The sequence below is a fragment of the Giraffa tippelskirchi genome, chromosome 6 (genome assembly GCF_054371585.1).
Source record: "Giraffa tippelskirchi isolate mGirTip1 chromosome 6, T2T-mGirTip1v1.2.pri, whole genome shotgun sequence".
NCBI classification, from domain to species: Eukaryota; Metazoa; Chordata; class Mammalia; order Artiodactyla; family Giraffidae; genus Giraffa; species Giraffa tippelskirchi.
In genome coordinates, this window is record NC_137280.1 from 172455463 (window position 1) to 172475301 (window position 19839).

The following is a 19839-nucleotide window of genomic DNA, read 5'->3' on the forward strand; positions in this document are numbered from 1 at the left end:
ACCATAAATTCAAAATCAGTGCAGTTAAATATAATGGGAACATATTCTTATCTAATGGAATAAAAAAAATAGCCATGCTTGTTTTAGGCAATATATTAAATGGGCATTAAGGCCGTATATAACTCATCTTCATTAATTTAAAAAATAGTGTAAAATAGATATAGTTGTCATAGAAACAAAAAACAAAGCAAGCCTACTTCTCTGCCTCAGTGAGAATATGCAGTAAGCTTTTTAAGTCACATTGTCACATCACTGACTATCTGAAAGGACAATGGATAAGATCAAATAATTGATGTACATGTTGCTATTCTTGTATTTTTCTGTGTACATTTCATAGCTTCTACAACTCTTTCTTTATAATCCTCAGATAAGGGATTGAGTTGCTATTAAAAAGATTTTTGTGATTTTCCTGAGATGAAATAGGTGGCCTACAGGTGCATGACTGTTTTAGCAACATGAGCATGAGGGGGCTTAAGAATGTTGAATGTATGCCAATGGCAATCTTTTAAAGAATTCCCTGAGAGCAGTTTCCTCAAAAAAAGAGAAATTGCAGTAAGTAAAATGAATGAGTTGTACAGGTTTTATATATGACCTTAAAGAGTAAATAGTAGAAATGTTTAAGCCATATTGAAAATGCAAAATAAATTGTGGCAGTTTAAAACTATTCTCCCAAAAGACTTCCTTGAATTAATTGTATGTCTGATTTTATCATATAATTTATCACAGTGGTCAGTAATCTCTAATTCATTCGTCTGTCTTCCCTTCTACAAGACAGGTTTCATCTCTAATTCAACATCACATATCCCCAATCCCGATCACAGTGCCTGAGCACTCATTAAATATTTATAGAGTGAATTGATCGAATAAATATATTAATAAGTGTAATATTAAAGAAAGGTATATGTATATACATTTGAGTGTGTGTTAGTACCATTTTTTTTTTTTTTTATTAGAATTGCTTGTTTTGGAAAATTATGCTCTGACTTGTTTGGTATGTTTATTCATTTGCTTTTATTTAAGGGCATATGAAAAGCTGGTTTAAACTGGCAGCAATAAAAAACATTCTTTGTATTATAAAAGGAAAGAAAGAGCTTTTGACCTTTGTGTGTGTGTGTGTGTGTGTGTGTGTCTGTGTCTGTGTGTGTATGTATGATGATGCTGTGATTCCTTATTCCTGACAGCTGTACTTGCAGCGATCTAGAAAAATAAGAAAAACAAAGATAAAAGAAGCAGCATCATAGGACAATTAAAAAATTAGACAGTTTGATAAAGCATATGATCCTTATCACATAGGAAAGGCTTTCAGTAATATATTTAGAAATCTATTAGCATTTTGTACATTGTGGCTTATATTTTAGATATAAATTTTATTGCTGGAGTTTTAAATTACATTCAGAAAAATGTCTGGGAATGAATATATGAGAATGTGAGGCTTATACAAATATATAGCAATATCAGGATATAAAAAAATTATTTTTGACCATCTTGCTTAAAAAGACTTGAGAATATCTACAGATTGTTAAATTTTATAAGTATTTGCACTTATTTTCAGTGATTTTCCACCTCTGTACCAAACCCTAATATAAATATTATACAAAGTATGTGAACTCTGATATTAACTGAATTAACCGTTTTTAGAGTAAATGGCAAAATAAATTCAAAAATCTAAAAGTGAAATGAAATCTCTTTAAACCTATTCCTTTTTAATTATCTAGTTATTATTATAGCATATTAAATACTGTCATAGACTCAAGTGGCTTATTCTCCATTTTTTTGAGCTTTTGATAATTATCTGTAATATAATTTTATTCATAATAAAAAGTTACATGAAACAAGAAAAAAAATTTCCCCTTCATACTGAGATGAGACACAAAATTATCTTTTATTAATTAATTTATTCTTTAATTGAAGGATAATTGCTTTGCAGAATTTTGCTGTTTTCTGTCAAATCTCAACATGAACCACCCATAGGGATACATATATCCCCTCCCTTTTGAACCTTCCTCCCATCTCCCTCCCCATCCCACCCCTCTAAGTTGATACAGAGCCCCTGTTTGAGTTTCCTGAGACATACAGCAGATTCCCGTTGCTGTCTATTTTACATATGGTGATGTAAGTTTCCATGTTACTCTCTCATACATCTCACCCTCTCCTCCCCTCTCCTGTGTCCATAAGCCTATTCTCTATGTCTGTTTCTCCATTGCTGCCCTGTAAATAAATTCTTTGGTACCATCTTTCTAGATTATGTATGTATGTGTTGGTATACAATATTTATCTTTCTTGTTCTGATTAACTTCTTTCTGTATAATAGGCTCTAGGTTCATCCACCTCATTAGAACTGACTCAAATGTGTTCCATTTTATGGCTGAGTGATATTCCATTGTGTATATGTACCAGAACTTCTTTATCCATTCATCTGTTGATGGACATCAAGGTTGCTTGCATGTTCTAGCTGTTGTAAACAGTGCTGCAGTGAACAATGGGTCTGTTTTTTTCAGTTTTGGTTCCCCCAGGTTATATGCCTAGGAGTGGGATTGCTGGGTCATATGGTGGTTTTATTCCTAAATTTTTAAGGAATCTCCACACCATCCTCCATAGTGACTATATCAATTTACATTCCCACCAACAGTGCAAGAGTGTTCCCTTTTCTCCATACCCTCTCCAACATTTATTGTTTGTAGACTTTTTGATGATGGCCATTCTAACTGGTGTGAGGTGATATCTTATGGTAGTTTTGATTTGCATTTCTCTAATAATAAGTGATGTTGAGTATCTTGTCATGTGTTTGTTAGCCATCTGTATGTCTTCTTTGGAGAAATGTCTGTTTAGGTCTTTTTCCCAGTTTTTGATTGGGTTGTTTGTTTTTTTGGCATTGAGTTGTATGAGCTGCTTGTATATTTTAGAAATTAATCATTTGTCAGTTGTTTCATTTGCTATTATTTTCTCCCATTCTGAGGGTTGTCTTTTCACCTTGTTTATAGTTTCCTTTGCTGTGCAAAGCTTTTAAGTTTAATCAGGTCCCACTTGTTTACTTTTGTTTTATTTCCATTATTCTAGGAGGTGGGTCATAGAGGATCTTGCTTTGATTTATGTCATCAAGTGTTCTGCCAATGTTTTCCTCTAAGAGTTTGATAGTTTCTGGTCTTAAATTTAGGTCTTTAGTCCATTTTGAATTTATCTTTGGGTGTGGTGTTAAGAAGTGTTATAATTTCATTCTTTTCCATGTAGCATGTAGCTGTCCAGTTTTCCCAACACCATTTATTGAAGAGGCTGTCTTTGCCCCATTGTATATTATTGCCTCCTTTGTCAAAAATAAGGTACCCATAGGTGTGTGGGTTTACTTCTGGGCTTTCTATCTTGTTCCACTGGTCTATATTCCTGTTTTTGTGCTAGTACCATCCTGTCTTGATGACTGTGAGTGAAGTCGCTTGGTCATGTCTGACTCTTTGCGACCCCATGGACTGTAGCCTACCAGGCTCCTCAGTCCATGGAGTTTTCCAAGCAAGAGTACTGGAGTGGGTTGCCATTTCCTTCTCCAATGATGATTGTAGCTTTGTAGTATAATCTGAAGTCAGGGAGGTTGATTCCTCCAGCTCCATTCTTCTTTCTCAAGACTGCTTTGGCTATTCAGTGTCTTTTGTGTTTCCATATGAATTGTAAAATTTTTTGTTCTAGTTCTGTGAAAAATGCCATTGGTAATTTGATAAGGATCACATTGAATCTGTAGATTGCATTTGGTAGTATAATCATTTTCACAATATTGCTTTTTCCTACCCAGGATCATGGAATATCTCTTCATCTGTTTATGTTGTCTTTGATTTCTTTCATCAGTGTCTTATAATTTTCTGTGTACAGTTATTCTGTCTCCTTAGGTAAGTTTATTCCTAGTTATTTAATTTTTGTTGTTGAAATGGTGAATGGGATTGATTCCTTAATTTCTCTCTCTGATTTTTCATTGTTAGTATATTGGAATGCAAATTATTTCTGTGTATTGATTTTGTATTCTGTAACTTTGCTAAATTCACTGATTAGCTCTGGTAATTTTTTGATAGTATCTACAGTTTTCTATGTATAGTATCATGTCATGTGTAAACAGTGAGAGCTTTACTTCTTTTTTCAATCTGGATTCGTTTTATTTCTTTTTCTTCTCTGATTGCTGTAACTAGGACTTCCAAAACTGTGTTGAATAATAGTGGTGAAAATGGACTCCCTTGTCTTGTTCCTGATCTTAGGGGTAACACTTTCAGTTTTTCACCATTAATAATAATGTTTGCTGGGAGCTTATCATATATGGCCTTTACCATGTTGAGGCAGGTTCTTTCTATGCCCATTTTTTGAAGAGTTTTAATCATAAATGGGTGCTGAATTTTGTCAAAGGCTTTTTTCTGCATCTATTGAGATTATCATTTCATTTTTATCTTTCAATTCATTAATATGGTGTATCACATTGATTGATTTGTGTATCTTGAAGAATCCTTACATCCCTCGAATAAACCCAACTTGATTATTGTGCATGAGCTTTTTAATACGTTGTTGAATTCTGTCGCTGATCTTTTGTTGTGGGTTTTGCATCTTTGTTCATCAGTGATATTGGCCTGTAGTTTTCTTTTTTGTGTTTTCTTTGTCTGGTTTTGGTGTCAGGGTGATGGTGGCCTCATAGAATGAGTTTGAAATTATTCCGTCCTCTGGGAGTTGGTGATGGACAGGGAGGCACGGCATGCTGCAATTCATGGGGTCGCAAAGAGTCGGACACGACTGAGCGACTGAACTGAACTGAACTGAACTGCAATTTTTTGAAAGAGTTTTAGGATAGGCATTAGCTCTTCTCTAAATGTTTGATAGAATTCACCTGTGAAGCCTTCTGGTCTTGGGCTTTTGTTTTTTGGGGGATTTCTAATCACAGTTCGATTTCAGTGCTTATAATTGGGTTGTTCATAATTTCTATTTCTTCTTGTTTCAGTCTTGGAATATTGAGCTTTTCTAAGAATCTGTCCATTTCTTCCAGGTTACCCATTTTATTGCCATATAGTTGTTCATGATAGTTTCTTAAAATCCTTTGTATTTCTGCATTGTCTGTTGTAACCTCTCCTTTTTCATTTCTAATTTTGTTGATTTGATTCTTCTCTTTTTTTCTCCTGCTGAGTCTAGCTAAAGATTTGTCAATTTTGTTTATCTTCTAAAAGAATCAGCTTTTAGTTTTATTAATCTTTACTATTGTTTCTTTCATTTCTTTTTCATTAAAATTATCTTTTAAGTATGTGAAATTTGGGTTAGTTTTTTGTCCTAGTAGTTTCTTTGTAAACAGCTACATTCTTATCAGGCCTTGGACCCACTAAAGATAAAGTAATATGAGTGAAATATTTTCCAAAAGTATAATATATATCCATTTAAAATACTAAAACTCAAGTATAATTTATTTCTCAAAACTTGTCCCACCCACCTTCTTTCTTTTTTTAATGTTAATTTTGGTGCTGCTGCTACAGACTTTGGTTCAGCAATAATAATTTGAGCTGAGTTCTATAACCGTCTTGGCAAAGAGATTAATTTTTGAATATTTGATCCCCCAAACAATAATTTCATAGATATAATTACAATTAACCACATCTATGCTATTATTAAAGCTAATTTATGCCATTAGCCCAAGTAAAATAATTCACTGAGTTAAAGCCTTGAAGATCCCTACAAACAGAGAATATTATTCATACGTGGCTAGAGAGAGCTTCATTGCCATAAAATTTAAAATCTCATAAAAATCTCAGCCATTGTATAGTCAATAAGTTTTATTTTTTAGTTGAAAACAAATTGTGGTTCAAGAATGATAAATGACCAACACAACTAGAGCATTGTCTCATGTCGCATATAATGCTAATTCTTCCATCCTCAGGTGTTTAATATTTCACTGTATTTTCAGCTAAGCTCTGATTTTCTGTGTTTGCAACTTAAATTTTAATTTTCAATTCCCAAGTGTTTCTCAAGAGATTCTACTCACATGCCCCGCTGTTAACTTACATAAAAACATAAAAAAGTAACTATCTTCTTACATTCCCATATCTGTGTTAATGGCACTAAGACTTAAAATATTGAAATCATCTTTTACTCTCCTCTTCTATAAAATCATTCACCAAGTTTTATAGTAGCTGGAAGTATATATTAGGAATAGTTCTAAGTATTTCATGTGGATCATTTGATTGTTTCTTAAATAAATCTTTAAATAGTTATTCTTCCCGCTTAAGCAGGGATGGGGGGGTGATCTTAGCTAATAAAATTGCATATATATACAGTTAATTATTATATACCCAGCTTTCAATTGAGACCATCAGATGTCACAGCTCTCTCCCATGACCAATGTAATAATTGTCTCACAAGAGATTTTACTAAAAAATTTAGTTTGTCTTCCTTTCCTTTCATTCTGCTATGATGACTTGATTCCACAGTCATGTATTATATGCCTGTAGAGTAAGATGGCTGAAAATGATGTTTAGAGAAGAGAGGTAATTGACATAACAGCAGATGGTTCAAAATGACAGAGGCACAAAGATGAGAAGTGGGTTGCACTTTTTAAAACCTGGTAATCTCAAATTTTAAATAGTGAAATTAAATAAATGTGGACTGAACACTAGTCCTCACTTATTCAAAGGGGATACATTCCAAGACCACCAGTGGATGCCTGAAACCTCAGATAGTTCTGAAACCTAAACATATTGTTTTTCCTATACAAAGTTTAACTTATAAATTAGACACAATAAGAGGTTAACAACAATAACTAATCACAAATGAGAGCAATTATAACCATATGTGAGTTATGTGAGTAGCTTTTATTACAGCATCTGCTGTCTCCCTCTTAAAATACCTGGTACTGTACTCACCATTCTTGTGATGATGTGAGATGATTAAAAAACATCCATGAGATGAAGTTAGATGAAAGATGCAGGTATTGTGACTTAGCATTAGGCTATTTTTGACCTTCTGACAATGCTTCAGAAGGAGGATTGTCTGCTTCTGGTGATCCCAGATCATGGAGCAAGAACAGTATTGATGCTGGGATGTCAGGAGCACACGGTATTGATGGCCGGGGATCTGGGGCAGGAAGGATCTTGATTTCATCACACAACTAAGGAGCCTAATTTAAAACATGTGTGTTTATTTCTAGAATATTCCTTTTTAATGTTTTTAGACTCTAGTTGACTTCAAGTAACTGAAACCATGGAAAGTGAAATCACAGATAAGGGAAGACCACTGTACGCTTTTTCTGAAATACTACATTTTACAGCCATCAAGACTTGACTAGGGTCTTCTATGATTTTTTTTTTTTTTTAATATACAAAGCAGTCATTCACCTTATTTTTTTTTTTTACTGAAATAGTTCTCTCGGCTAAGATTGACTATTATATTCAACGTTTCCACTAACTGAACGTTTTACATCCAGTTAAAAATCTGGGTAAAGCCATAAGACACATGCTTATTTAAGGAACATGTTCATGGATTACTGGACGTGTCTGAAAATAGAAAAAACAGTGTTGATTTTAAGTATCGCCTAGCAGTGATGCATGATGTAAGAGCTAAAATTTATCTTACAGAAAGTACTAAAGCTGAAATATAAATGTCACTAACAGTTAATGCTTTGATAATAATGAATTCTAACTTACTGCAAAAGAGTCTTTGAGGGGAGTTATTTGTTTAATAAAGGCCATTGTTATTATTATCATTATAATAGTAATTGTTGCTAAGCAAATCCCCAAAATCCCCACTGATAGCTGTCCTAATTCTAGTTTTTCTTCAAACCTGCCCACAGCAGGAGACCCGAGGATACTTTAACATGGATGAGAATGGGAACAGAAGTCTTCCCGGGCGTTACCTACAATGGATAATCTTTTGGACAAGGGACAGGTTTGTCAACTAAAAACACGAAGTGATTTTTTTCCCCAAAGAAGTGGTATTATAGTAGTTTTTAAACCATTATGTGTTCTGTATTTTGGCTACATTGTGGAGTAAGTCGATTCTTATGAAGAATCTTTAAAAGTTCTGAGTTTCAAATCATGTTTTGAATGTGTTTCTGGGGTGGAACATTTTTCATATTTGAAGTATTAATAATAATGCAATGATTTTATACATACAATTTGGCCTACTCTCAAGAGATTCCTGAAATTATAATCCAAATTTATCATAAAACTAGATAATTTGCATCAAAAATTGGAATTCCACATAACTGAACTCAGTCCGGTTTTTAAAATTCAGATTATTTTTAATCAAATTATTAATATTTATAATAGCCAGGGCATGGAAGCAACCATGATGTCCATTGACAGATGAATGGATAAAAAAAGTGTGGTACATATATCCAGCAGAATATTACTCAGCCATAAAAAAGAACAAATTTGACTCAGTTGTAGTAAGGTAGATGAACCTAGAGCCTCTTATACAGAGTGAAATAGAGAAAAACAAGTATCATATATCAACACATATATATGGAATCTAGAAAAATAGTACTGATGAACCTAGTTGGGAACTGATGAACAGTTGAGAACAGTGGGGAAAGGTGAGGATGGAAGGAATTGAGAAAGTAACCTTGACATGTATACACTGTCATGTGTAAAATAGATAGTTGATAGAAGGCTGCTGTATGGCACAGGGAACCCAGCCTGCCACTTTGTGATGACCTTGAGCGGTTGGATGAGAGGAGGGGAGGGAGGGAGTGGATGTATGTGTAATTACGACTGATTCACACTGTTGTACAGCAGAGGCCAACACAACATTGTGAAACAATTTTCCACCAATGAAAATTCAAAAAATTTAAAAAAATATATATAGGCTGAAGATGAATGAATGAACAAGATTTCATGGGGGAGGTGGTGATCAAAATACTTTCTCTATGTGTGAGTTTATCAAATAATATTATATAGCTGTTTATAGATTTATAAACGATGGGCCTATTGTCTTAAGAACTGCTATTAATAACTTAATATTTACATCTTTTAAGATTGTTATAATCATATATTTAATGATAAGTATTTCCTTTTCTAATTGAAAGAATTAATAAGATCATTCATCAAATCTCCCTTCTTATATTCAACTTCAATATGTATTCACCGCCATATGGATTTAGCCATTTTCCTTTTCTTGTTCACTGAAAATATTTTACACATGCTTTTAAATATGTATTGTCCTTTCCTGGATCACTTAAGTTCTTACATATGGACATCACCATTTCCAGGTGAAATGTGTATAGGAAGAATGCCAACTAATCCAGAACTTGGATTCCAAGTTTCAAAAAGCAAAGATTCTGTTATTTGACAGAGACTCTATGTTAGCTGTCATTCACGTTAAGGCCTCTGTCCTACTCCTAACAAACTCCCAAGGATTTGAAAATGTAGGAAAATATGGTTCTGCTTTTGGTAGCTTGTCAGTACTTGCACACAAGTGGAGCAAGACCATGATTATAGGTTGTAAGAATTGTTAAGATGTTTAAAATGCAAATACTCAAAACACTCTCTGACATAAATAAACTCAAAATGGATTAAAGATCTAAACGTAAGACCAGAAACTATAAAACTCCTAGAGGAAAACATAGGCAAAACACTCTCCGACATAAATAAACTCAAAATGGATTAAAGATCTAAACGTAAGACCAGAAACTATAAAACTCCTAGAGGAAAACATAGGCAAAACACTCTCCGACATAAAATGCAAATACTTTTATGTTAGTAAGCATATATACTTCCCTAAATAGATTCAAGCTATAAAGCTTAAAACTAATGAAGATGGCTTCAAATCTATGTAAAATATATCCCTTGTAATATAGAGGAAAAAATTAATATGGTGAAAAAGTAAATTAGTGGTCTTTAGATTCATACTGTTCTTTCATTTTGATATGTATTCCCGAGTTTTCTGAAATTGGTAAGGGGATTGCTATAACATTTTCTATCCAACATTTCTATTAGTAAATTAAAGCATGTTTCTCTGCAGTATATTAGTTTCTCTGGACTACCAGAACATAGTACCCCAAACTGGTGGTTTAGAATAATGGAAACATTTTTTATCATGGTGCAACTTTCTATCTTTTTATTCTATCATGGTTTCAGCTTTCAGCAAAGTTGAAATCAAGAGGCCATCCAGGTTGGCTCTTTCTGGAAGCTGTGACTGGATGTCTGCGCCCTGACTCTCTCCTGGCTTCTGGTGGGCGCGGACGACCCCTGACGTGTGTTGGCTGGTATCGCTCCAGTCTCCGCCTTCGCTGTCCCCTGGCCTCCCCTCCTGTGTCTCGTGCCAGTCCTCTCGTAAGGGCCCTTGGATTGAGGGCCTGCTCCTGTCCAGTATGACTTCATCTTAACTATTGTTGTAACCATTTGACTTACAAGTAAGATCACATTCTTAGGTTCTAAATGGACATACATTTTGCAAGAACATTATTCAACCCACTCTGGCTTTCTGTCAGAGAGATTTTTCACTGTGATGGGATAACCCACATGAAACTTGATGTTTAATTAATTAACTATGCTATTCTGTATCCTGGGATATACCAGTTAATTCACTTAAATTTAAAGCATCAATGTTTCTATTTATAAACATGGAGGATAATAATTTCTATATATGCTACAGGTCTTAAAAATATTGTGCAATATAGAAATTTACAGTTATTTTGACTAAGGATGTTCAATAACATAATATCATTAGAATAAGCACAGTCCTCAAGTCTGCTGGTAATCTGGGTTGAACTCGAGTCATAGATCAAAAATCAGTAGCCCATTTTTCAGTTTGACCTATATACATATCTTATTTGACCTGCAGAATAATTTTAAAATAATGAATTTGATTGCTTTTATGCAAAATTTTTACTCTCCAATTAATCATAGTCCTTAGTCCTTCTTAAAATGTCATATTGGCTACTTCATATTTAGATCTTCGTGACCCCTGAAAGCATAGAGTTTCCAGCCCTAGAGTTTCCTAACTTACAGTCTCATGATTCCTAAGTCATAGATTACTTTCAGAGTGGTAAAGTCACATTCTCTAACTAGTTTATCACCTTCAAAAATGTTATAAATTCATTTGACTCCTTAAAGGACAGCTATTTAATAGGTATAAAATACTATTATGCCTCAATCTCTTTCTTACTGCTTGAAGTACCACTGTGTATTAAGTGGACATCTGCATTTAGCTTTTCATTATGACTTCTAGATTATTTCTTTGAGAGGTTAAAACTAATTCAGCTCCTATCAGTGGATATGAGTAGTCACAATTGCCTCTGCCCAAGGACACTCATGTAAATCAAATGTTAATTTCATCTCTGCAAGGTGCCATTAAAACAGCAATAAGCTGTCTGCCCACATTTCAGCTTTGTGAAGACAACATGCATTTAAATACTCTTTTTTATATCCTTGGCCTTCTGCTCACTAGAGAAATTTCTATTCAGGAGCATTTTTACAGCCAAAGTCTGTCCATTTTCTCTCTCTTCAAAGTAATTTCCAGTCCAAGGAAAAGTCTTAATTGGTGCTGCCATCCAGACCAGTAGTTGATATCTATATTCTAAATGCTAATAAAGTTGAATATCTTACCTACAAAGAGGTTTTACATACAAAGTTAATTTTAGATGTAAAATTGTCCTTTAAAGAAGGAATGAACTCTGCATGCCATAAAGATGCATGAGGTCTAGCAGAAGAGACAGATGGTTGTAGAAACATTTATTACATTAGAGTTGAAAAAAGTATTGTGATAAAAATTATGTTTTTCATGAGAAAACCTTTTCCAGGTCTGAGCTCAAAAGAAACCTTTGTGAAAAAGGAGGCTTTTCTTTTAATTTGATTTAAAAATAGAGAGGGTTTGCTATTGCAAGAATAAACTGTCTGGGGAGTCACCTTCACTATCCTAGACTTCTCTGTTTCACTGAGTCTCTGGATTGCCTGTATCCTTAAAAGGGTTGCTAAGGCCTGAAACTAGGCAAGAAGCTGGATAATATCTGTCACAGTGTCTGCCTTCTAACTTCCTTACAGAATAAAATCTATTCTTTTCTGAAAGAGGATACCATAATCCAGGGTGTTTGTAATATTTTATACACAATGTCCAACATTCAAGCAAAATCATCAGACATAATAGGAGGTAAAGAGACATAACTGAGAAAACAAAATGGTATAGTAAGAAAAATTTGAAACAAATCCATCAGAAATATACTGGCACGCATTATACAATAATGGCATGGAAATTTTGTTTTTGTATTTTGTTCAGTTGTTCAGTCATATCTGACTCTTTACAACCCCATGAACTGCAACATGCCAAGCCTCCCTGTCCTTCACCATCTCCTGTAGCTTGCTCAAACTCATGTCCACTGAGTCAGTGATGCCATCCAACCATCTCGTCCTCTGTTGTCCCCTTCTCCTCCTGCCCTCAATCTTTCCCAGCATCAGGGTCTTTTCCAATGAGTCAGCTCTTCCCATCAGGTGGCCAAAGTATTGGAGTTTCATCAAAGTAAAGGTATTGAAAATATTCAAGAATGTATATGACAATATGAAATAATTTACAGGAGAACTGGGAAAACTCTTAAATTATTGAGCAATACAAAGGTTTTACTACAGAAGAAAAAGAAGAAAAGTGATGATTGTTGACTGAAACATGTCAGTATAACTTATCCACACTGGGGCAATGTGAGAAAAAAAGAAAATAGAGAAAAGAACAGAAAAGATGTAGAATTCATGGACAGAAGTACATATACACATACATGTAATCTACATGGGCAACACTCTTGGTAAAAAAAAGAAGGAAGAAAGCTGTGTACATCATGATGAAGTGGCTGAAAACTAAAGGTAAAGAAGTCATAAAAGCAGCCAAAGGACGAAAAAATACAAATCCACTTCAAAGTTGTAACAGCAAAAAAAAAAAAATGACTAGATGAGTTTTCCACAAAGTAAAAGTAGAAGGAAGAAATATATTTTAGAATTCTCAAAGAAGATAACCAATGGCATGGAATTCTGTGTGGAGTGAAAATTCTTTCAAAATTGAGGTAAAGGAGAAACATTTCCTGAGGAGCAAAAGCTGAGTGGATTTGTCACAGTCGACTGGTACTAAAAAAAATGCCAATGAATACACTTCAAGAAGAAGGAAGATATTCCTAGAAAGAAGCACAAAAATGCAGAATGAAACAAACAGCCTTGTAAAGAGGAAATAGGAAGATGAATTAAAGAAAAATATGTGCAGATTGAAAGAAGAGTAATAACATCTTGTGAAATGTAAAATATATGTACCAATTAAGTCCATTTATTTGCTGCAAAAAGGTAAGTGGTAAAGAGATTTAAAAAGTTCTAAGGTTTTTGCAATGTTTTAGAAATGTAAAAGTTCTGATTTAGTTAAGATATTAATACACCAGCAATGTAGGTTGTGTTCTCTTTGCTAATCATTGAGAGAATAATAAATTATGTATAACCAAAATCTAATAGGTGAAAAAGATTTTTTAAAAACCTCAATGAAGCCAAGATAGAAGAAAACAGAACACAGAACAGCTAGGGTAAACAAAAAAGCAGGTATTAAACTGATAGCCATAAAATTAGTAACTACAACAAACATCACTGCACTATATGCCAATAGAATATGTTAGCCCTCTAAAAGACAGGATGCTGCTTATAATAGAATTAAAATATCATTGAATGTTGTTGTTCAGTTGTTAAGTTATGTCCGACTCTGTGCAACCCCATGGACTGCAGCACGCCAGGCTTTCCCATCCTCCACTCTCTCTGGGAGTTTGCTCAGGTTCATGTCCATTGAGCTGGTGATGCAATTTAACCCTCTCATCCTCTGCCATCCTCTTCTCCTTTTGCCTTTAATCTTTCCCAGCATCAGGGTCTTTTTCCAATGAGTTGGCTCTTTCAATCAGGTGGCCAAAGTATTGGAGCTTCAGCTTCAACATCAGTCCTTCTAAGAAATATTCAGGTTTAATTCCCTTTAAGATTAACTGGTTTGATTATGTACTCTGTATATATGTTACATAAACAGGGTGACAATATATGGCCTTTTTGTACTCCTTTCCCAGTTTTGAACCAGTCCTTAATTCCATGTAAGGTTCTAACTGTTGCTTCTTGCCCGGCATACAGGTATCTCAGAAGACAGGTCAGGTGGTCTGGTATCCCTATCTCTTTAAGAATTTTCCACAGTTTGTTATGATCCACACAGTCAAAGGCTTCTTGTAGTCAATTAAACAGAAGTAGACGTTTTTCTGGAATTCTTTTGCTTTTTCTATGATCCAAAGGATGCTGGCAATTGGACCTCCAGTTCCTCTGCCTTTTCTAAACACAACTTATACACCTGGAATTGAATTGAATTATCTTTGAATACTGAGACATAAAAAGTCTAGATATGTAGAAAATTCATAAATATTTAGATAATAAACAGTTCATTTACAAATAACTTGAATCAATGTAGAACTCACATTGGTATCATGAGAACTAAATGTGTATGATATGAATAATATATATGCACATATACCTTTTGGGCTTCCCTGGCAACTCAGTCAGTAAAGAATCCCCCTGCAAGGCAGGAGACCCAAGTTCGATCCCTGGGTTGGGTAGATGCCCTGGAGAAGGAAATGACAACCCACTCCACTATTCTTGCCTGAGAAATCTCATTGCCAGAGGAGCCTGTCAGGCTACAGTCCATGGGGTCACAATTAGTTGGACATGACTTAGCAACTAAACCACCACATACATATTTTAACCTGTGCTGTGTTGTCTGACTCTTTGCAACCCCATGGACTGTAGTCCACCAGGCTCTTCTGTCCGTGGGGATTCTCTAAGCAAGAATACTGGAATGGATTGCCATACCTTCCTCCAGGGGATCTTCTCAAGCTAGGGATCAAGCCCATGTCTCCCTTATTGCAGGCAGATTCTTCATCATCTGAGCCACCAGGAAAGCCCATATTTTAACCTAGAATTCACATATTATAACACATCAAAATTAGTAAAATGAACTCACACCATACTTCAAAAAAATTTACGTTACCAAGTGGATTTATTGGAAACAAATGCTGAATATCGATGGACTAAATTCATTTTTTAATGAGTTATTTAAAAGATAATAAACTAGCTTTCTCCAAAATAGAGGGAAACATTAAAGAAAAGTGTAAAAATGAATGAAACAGAAAACAAGTTCACAATATAGAGAATCTATAAAGCCTAAAGCTCTTGTTTTTGAAAAAATTAATAAAATTGATAAATCTCTAAATAACAAAGGGGATAGGTATATCTGCTCACAGATATAAAAACAAAAATAGATATTGATGAAAAAATTGTAACATTTAACTAGAATTTATATGAAGTAGAAAGCTCTTAGACACAACCTTTCAAAACAGACAGAAACAGGAATAAGAAATGTATATAGTTGTATATTCTTACCTGGGAAGTCCCATGGACAGAGGAACCTGGCAGGCTACAGTCTATGGACTCATAATAGAGTCAAACTTCACTTATCGACTAAACAACAATAACAGCAAAACTTTTAAAGCTTGGGATACATGATGGAAAACAGTCACATAAATAAAGATGAGCTTTTCAGTGGAGTTTTCCATATAAGCCTAAATCCTGATGTCTTTTTCAGTGTATTCACATATAACAAAACAATAATGCTATTTTTTTTAAAAAAAGATGAAAAATTTAATAGTTTACAAACCCAGCATAACCCTAATCCGAAATCTTGAAAATATTATATAAGAAAATACTTACAGACTGATCTCTTTCAAGAAACAAATGCAGAGTCTTGGAAAATAATAGCCATTTGAATTCAACAATAAAGAAAGGAAAGTGCATCAAATGAAGCTGGATATATTACTGAAACATAATATTAATTTACCATTTGAAAAATTAATTCTTCACATTTACAACATTAAGGTGAAAGTCATGTATCATTTCAGATACAGAAAATTTGTTTCATAATATTTAGTACTCATTTATAATAAACAAATCTCCTAGAAACCTGTAAGTAACAGAAAATTTAATGAATGTGATGAATACCTACACCAAATTTATAGCATTTTACTCTATGATCTTTCCCCTGAGGTAAAGATTGAGACCAGGATGCCCTAAGACCCCAGTTCTATTGAGCATGCCCTGGAGGCCTTGGAAACAATACACAAAGGGAGGGGTTCATGTCTGAATCTTTGCGACCCCATGGACTGCAGCACGCCAGGCCTCCCTGTCCATCACCAACTCCTGGAGTTTACTCAGACTCATGTCCATTGAGTCGGTGATGCCAACCAACCACCTCATCCTCTGTCATCCCCTTCTCCTCCCACCTGCAATCTTTCCCAGCATCAGGGTCTTTTCAAATGAGTCAGTTCTTTGCATCAAGTGGCTAAAGGGATGAGATTAAAGGCTAAAAAACAGACAAGGAGGCTCTAAGAGTGATCTTTCTAAAAGAAAAAACAAAAACCCTAATCTGATTAGATCTCTACTTATTCAAAACCTTTCAGTGGGTTAAATTTAAGCTACTTAACCTGTAATCCGCTGCCCTTCATGATCTAAGAATGATTTACCTCTCTTGACCCTCTTGAGAAAGCTAAAACAGCTAGTGGACTGTGATCCACTTCTCCTGGGGTCCAGTGCTAATGAAGTAAAGAAGAGAGGCTCACCAGCCTAATCATGTCCACATGATTACTGGACCTCCAGGTAAATGGTCAACTAATGTTTTTAAAGAGAAGGCTTTTTATCCATGAAATGTTCTTAACAAGATGTCTTTGTTCAAACATTGTTTATGGTCATTAACACACTCAGAATCCATGATTTTAGGACTCATACTCCCTGGAAAAGGTCATAGAAGCTTTTTCATAATCTCACCTCTCCCCATGATGTAGGTTAATAACATATGTAGCTCATTTATTGACCTTACCTTCACTGGTCCAGAAAGTGCATGTCCAATGAAAGGATGAAGAATTTGGGGTGCCACCATCAATAGTCCAGGCCTTTGTGCTTGATTTAATCTCTTGATAGCTTATGTCCGTGAAAGTATTGCTAAAACTTGATAAGAGCTAACTAAGGTCTCTGATTCATATAGCAGTAATTTTGCAAACCTATCCATTATGGTAGTTTACAGGTCTTTACTCAGTGGTGCTGTGACACTTGGCATATTGACACAGGAGATAAGATCTTTGCTATTTTTTTCATGGAACTTTAAGCTAGAGGAGGTGAAGATAAACAAGTAAATTAAAAAAAAAACATTAAGGTAATTTCAAATAGTATTAAATACTGGAAGACAATTACAGAGAGTACTTTTGGCAGGGAATATATTAGATAAGGAGAAAAGTAAATGGACATTGTAAATGATGACTTCTGAGCAGAGATTTCAATAATTTTTATGTGAGATACTTAAAATGATTTCAGTGAAGGATGAAAGAGGTGAAAATTAAAGGAGTGTTGCAAAGCTTTTTGATGAATTGAATATGGATATGAAAGAGAACTCAAGGCTAATTCCTGTGTTTGAGATTAATTGAGTAAATGGTGAGATTATTAACTGAAATGAGTAGAATTAAAGAGGAACATGTTTGGGAGATGGGGTTGAAGTAGGGATTGCAAGTTATTTGACGTTAAGTTTGAAATACCTAACTTCCATAGAAGAGGAGACCGTGAGTACGATATTGAATGTATGTGCCTGGAGCTCAGGGGAGAATTCTCATTCAAAGTTACTAATTTAAGAGTCATCAGCATATAGATACTATTTAAAGCAAGGGGACTGGATAAAATTAACCAGGCAGAGTTTTCACATGAACAAATGAGGAGGACCAAAGACTAAATCCTGGGTCACTCAGATATTTAGAGTACAAGAAAAGCCAAGAGATCATGGGATGCTGGAAGACAAATAAGAGACATGTTTTAAGAAGGAGGGAGATAAACTTGACAAATTGCTGAAAATGTAAAATGAAGAACAGGAATCATTGGACTTGGCAAACTGAATATTGACCTTGCAGAGGGGTTTTATGAGTCCCAAGGAAAAAGCCTAATTGGAATATGTTCAAGAGAACAGAGCCCTGAGGGAGAGGGCATTCCATACTAATAGTCCTTTAGCTGTAATGGGCCGCAGAGAAGTGAGGCGGCAACTGGGGGCAGCACTTGCGTTTTGTGCGTATGTTCATAGAAATGACCCACTTAAGTGAGAATATTGTTAGTTCTTAGAAAAGGTGAGCATTAGGAGAATAAAAGAATCTTCTGTTCACACGCTAATTGGAGTGAGATCTGGAATACAAGTTAGAGTTTAGACTTGGAAAGAGAGGAGGCTGTCAGTCGGTTTTAACCAGAGAACAATTCAACAGAAGGAGAGACATCAAGGTACATTAAGGGCCTCCCTGGTTGCTCACTGGTTAAGAATCTTCTTGCAGTGCAGGAGACGCAGGTTCTATCCCTGTGTCTGGATGACCACATGGAGAAGGAAATAGCAACCCACCCCAGTATTCTTACCAGGAGACTTCCATGGACAGAGGAGCCTGGTGGGCTACAGTTTATAGGGGCACACAGAGTGGGACATGACTGAGCATGCGTGGATGCAAAGGTACATTTATTGGTAGGAAAATGAGGTAGATATCTTTCAATCACCATATTTTCTAAGATAATTAGGAAACAGTCATATTTGAGAGGAACAAGTAGACAGGGAGTATTGAAAGCTTAATGACATAAGAAAAGATATTTAAAAATTATTTTGGTTAGATACGAGATTCCCTAATAGTTCAGTTGGTAAAGAATCTGCCTGCAATGCAGGAGACTCTGGTTCAATTCCTGGTGGGGAAGATCCTCTGGAGAAAGGATAGGCCACCCGCTCCAGTATTCTTGGGCTTCCCTTGTGGCTCACCTGGTAAAGAATCCGCCTGCAATGTGGGAGACCTGGATTCGATCCCTGGGTTGGGAAGATCCCCTGGAGAAGGGAAAGGCTACCCACTCCAGTATTCTGGCCTGGAGAATTCCATGGACTGTATAGTCCATGGAGTTGTAATGAGTCAGACATGACTGAGTGACTTTCACTTTCACTTTTCACTTTGGTTAGATACAACATTTCCAGGGAAACTCTATACTAATATTGCTAACTAGTGTTGAGGACCAATTTGAGATTAGGGATGATAAAATAATGTGAAAATAATCATTATATTTGTATGTTCTCCAAATGGTGTAGGCAGAGAATCAGCGAAAAATCTGGTTAATCAGGAATTGTCTTTGCAAGCAGAGAACAGTTGAGGAAGAGAGATGGAAGAGAGTGAAGTAAGTGTATATGTAAAAGAAGGATTGAAATGAAAATTGATCAAGATAAGGTGGAAATGATAACATTTTACTGGACAAATAAAAATTATGATGTCATCAGATACTGATGAGGTCAAAGACTGGATATAATAGGGGCACTAAAATGATCTATAAAAGGAAGCTGTGGTCTAGAAGTGGGAGAATTATAATAATTTGGATATGGTACTCCTACATGAGATAACAGTCTGGAACAGTGATTCTCAAGCAAGACACCACTGGTATTTTGGGGTGGAAAATTCTCCATTGTGTGTAATTTACCAGTATGTTACAGAATATCTATCTTCCCTGGTGTCTGCACACTGAATACCAGAAGCATCCTTCCATTACAATAACTAAATATGCTAACATAATTTCAAAGCTTGCTTGAGGTACCGCCCAGATGAAAACCACCAGTGTCTATGGTAGACCCATGGATCCACTGCATGGAAATAGCAGCCAGTCATTTGTAACTATTTCCCTTCTTAAGGATGCCAGACACACTTTTGCATCCATGTCAATTAACTATTACCTTTAAAATGTTAAGGACCAAATCTGTCTTTTCTTTTCTTGTCTAGCCCACAGAAATCATTCAAAGGTATTTTGAATAAAT

The 19839-nt window shown here is 35.1% G+C and overlaps 1 long non-coding RNA gene across 1 annotated transcript in view; it reads left to right on the forward strand.

Annotated features, from left to right (window-relative positions):
- The window catches only part of LOC145511090 (uncharacterized), a 704343-nt gene that overhangs the window by 652916 nt on the left and 31588 nt on the right, over positions 1-19839 (forward strand). The window contains exon 11 of the long non-coding RNA XR_014057492.1: positions 7793-7887. This is a non-coding gene — a long non-coding RNA (uncharacterized LOC145511090). The remainder of the gene's footprint in view (positions 1-7792; positions 7888-19839) is intronic.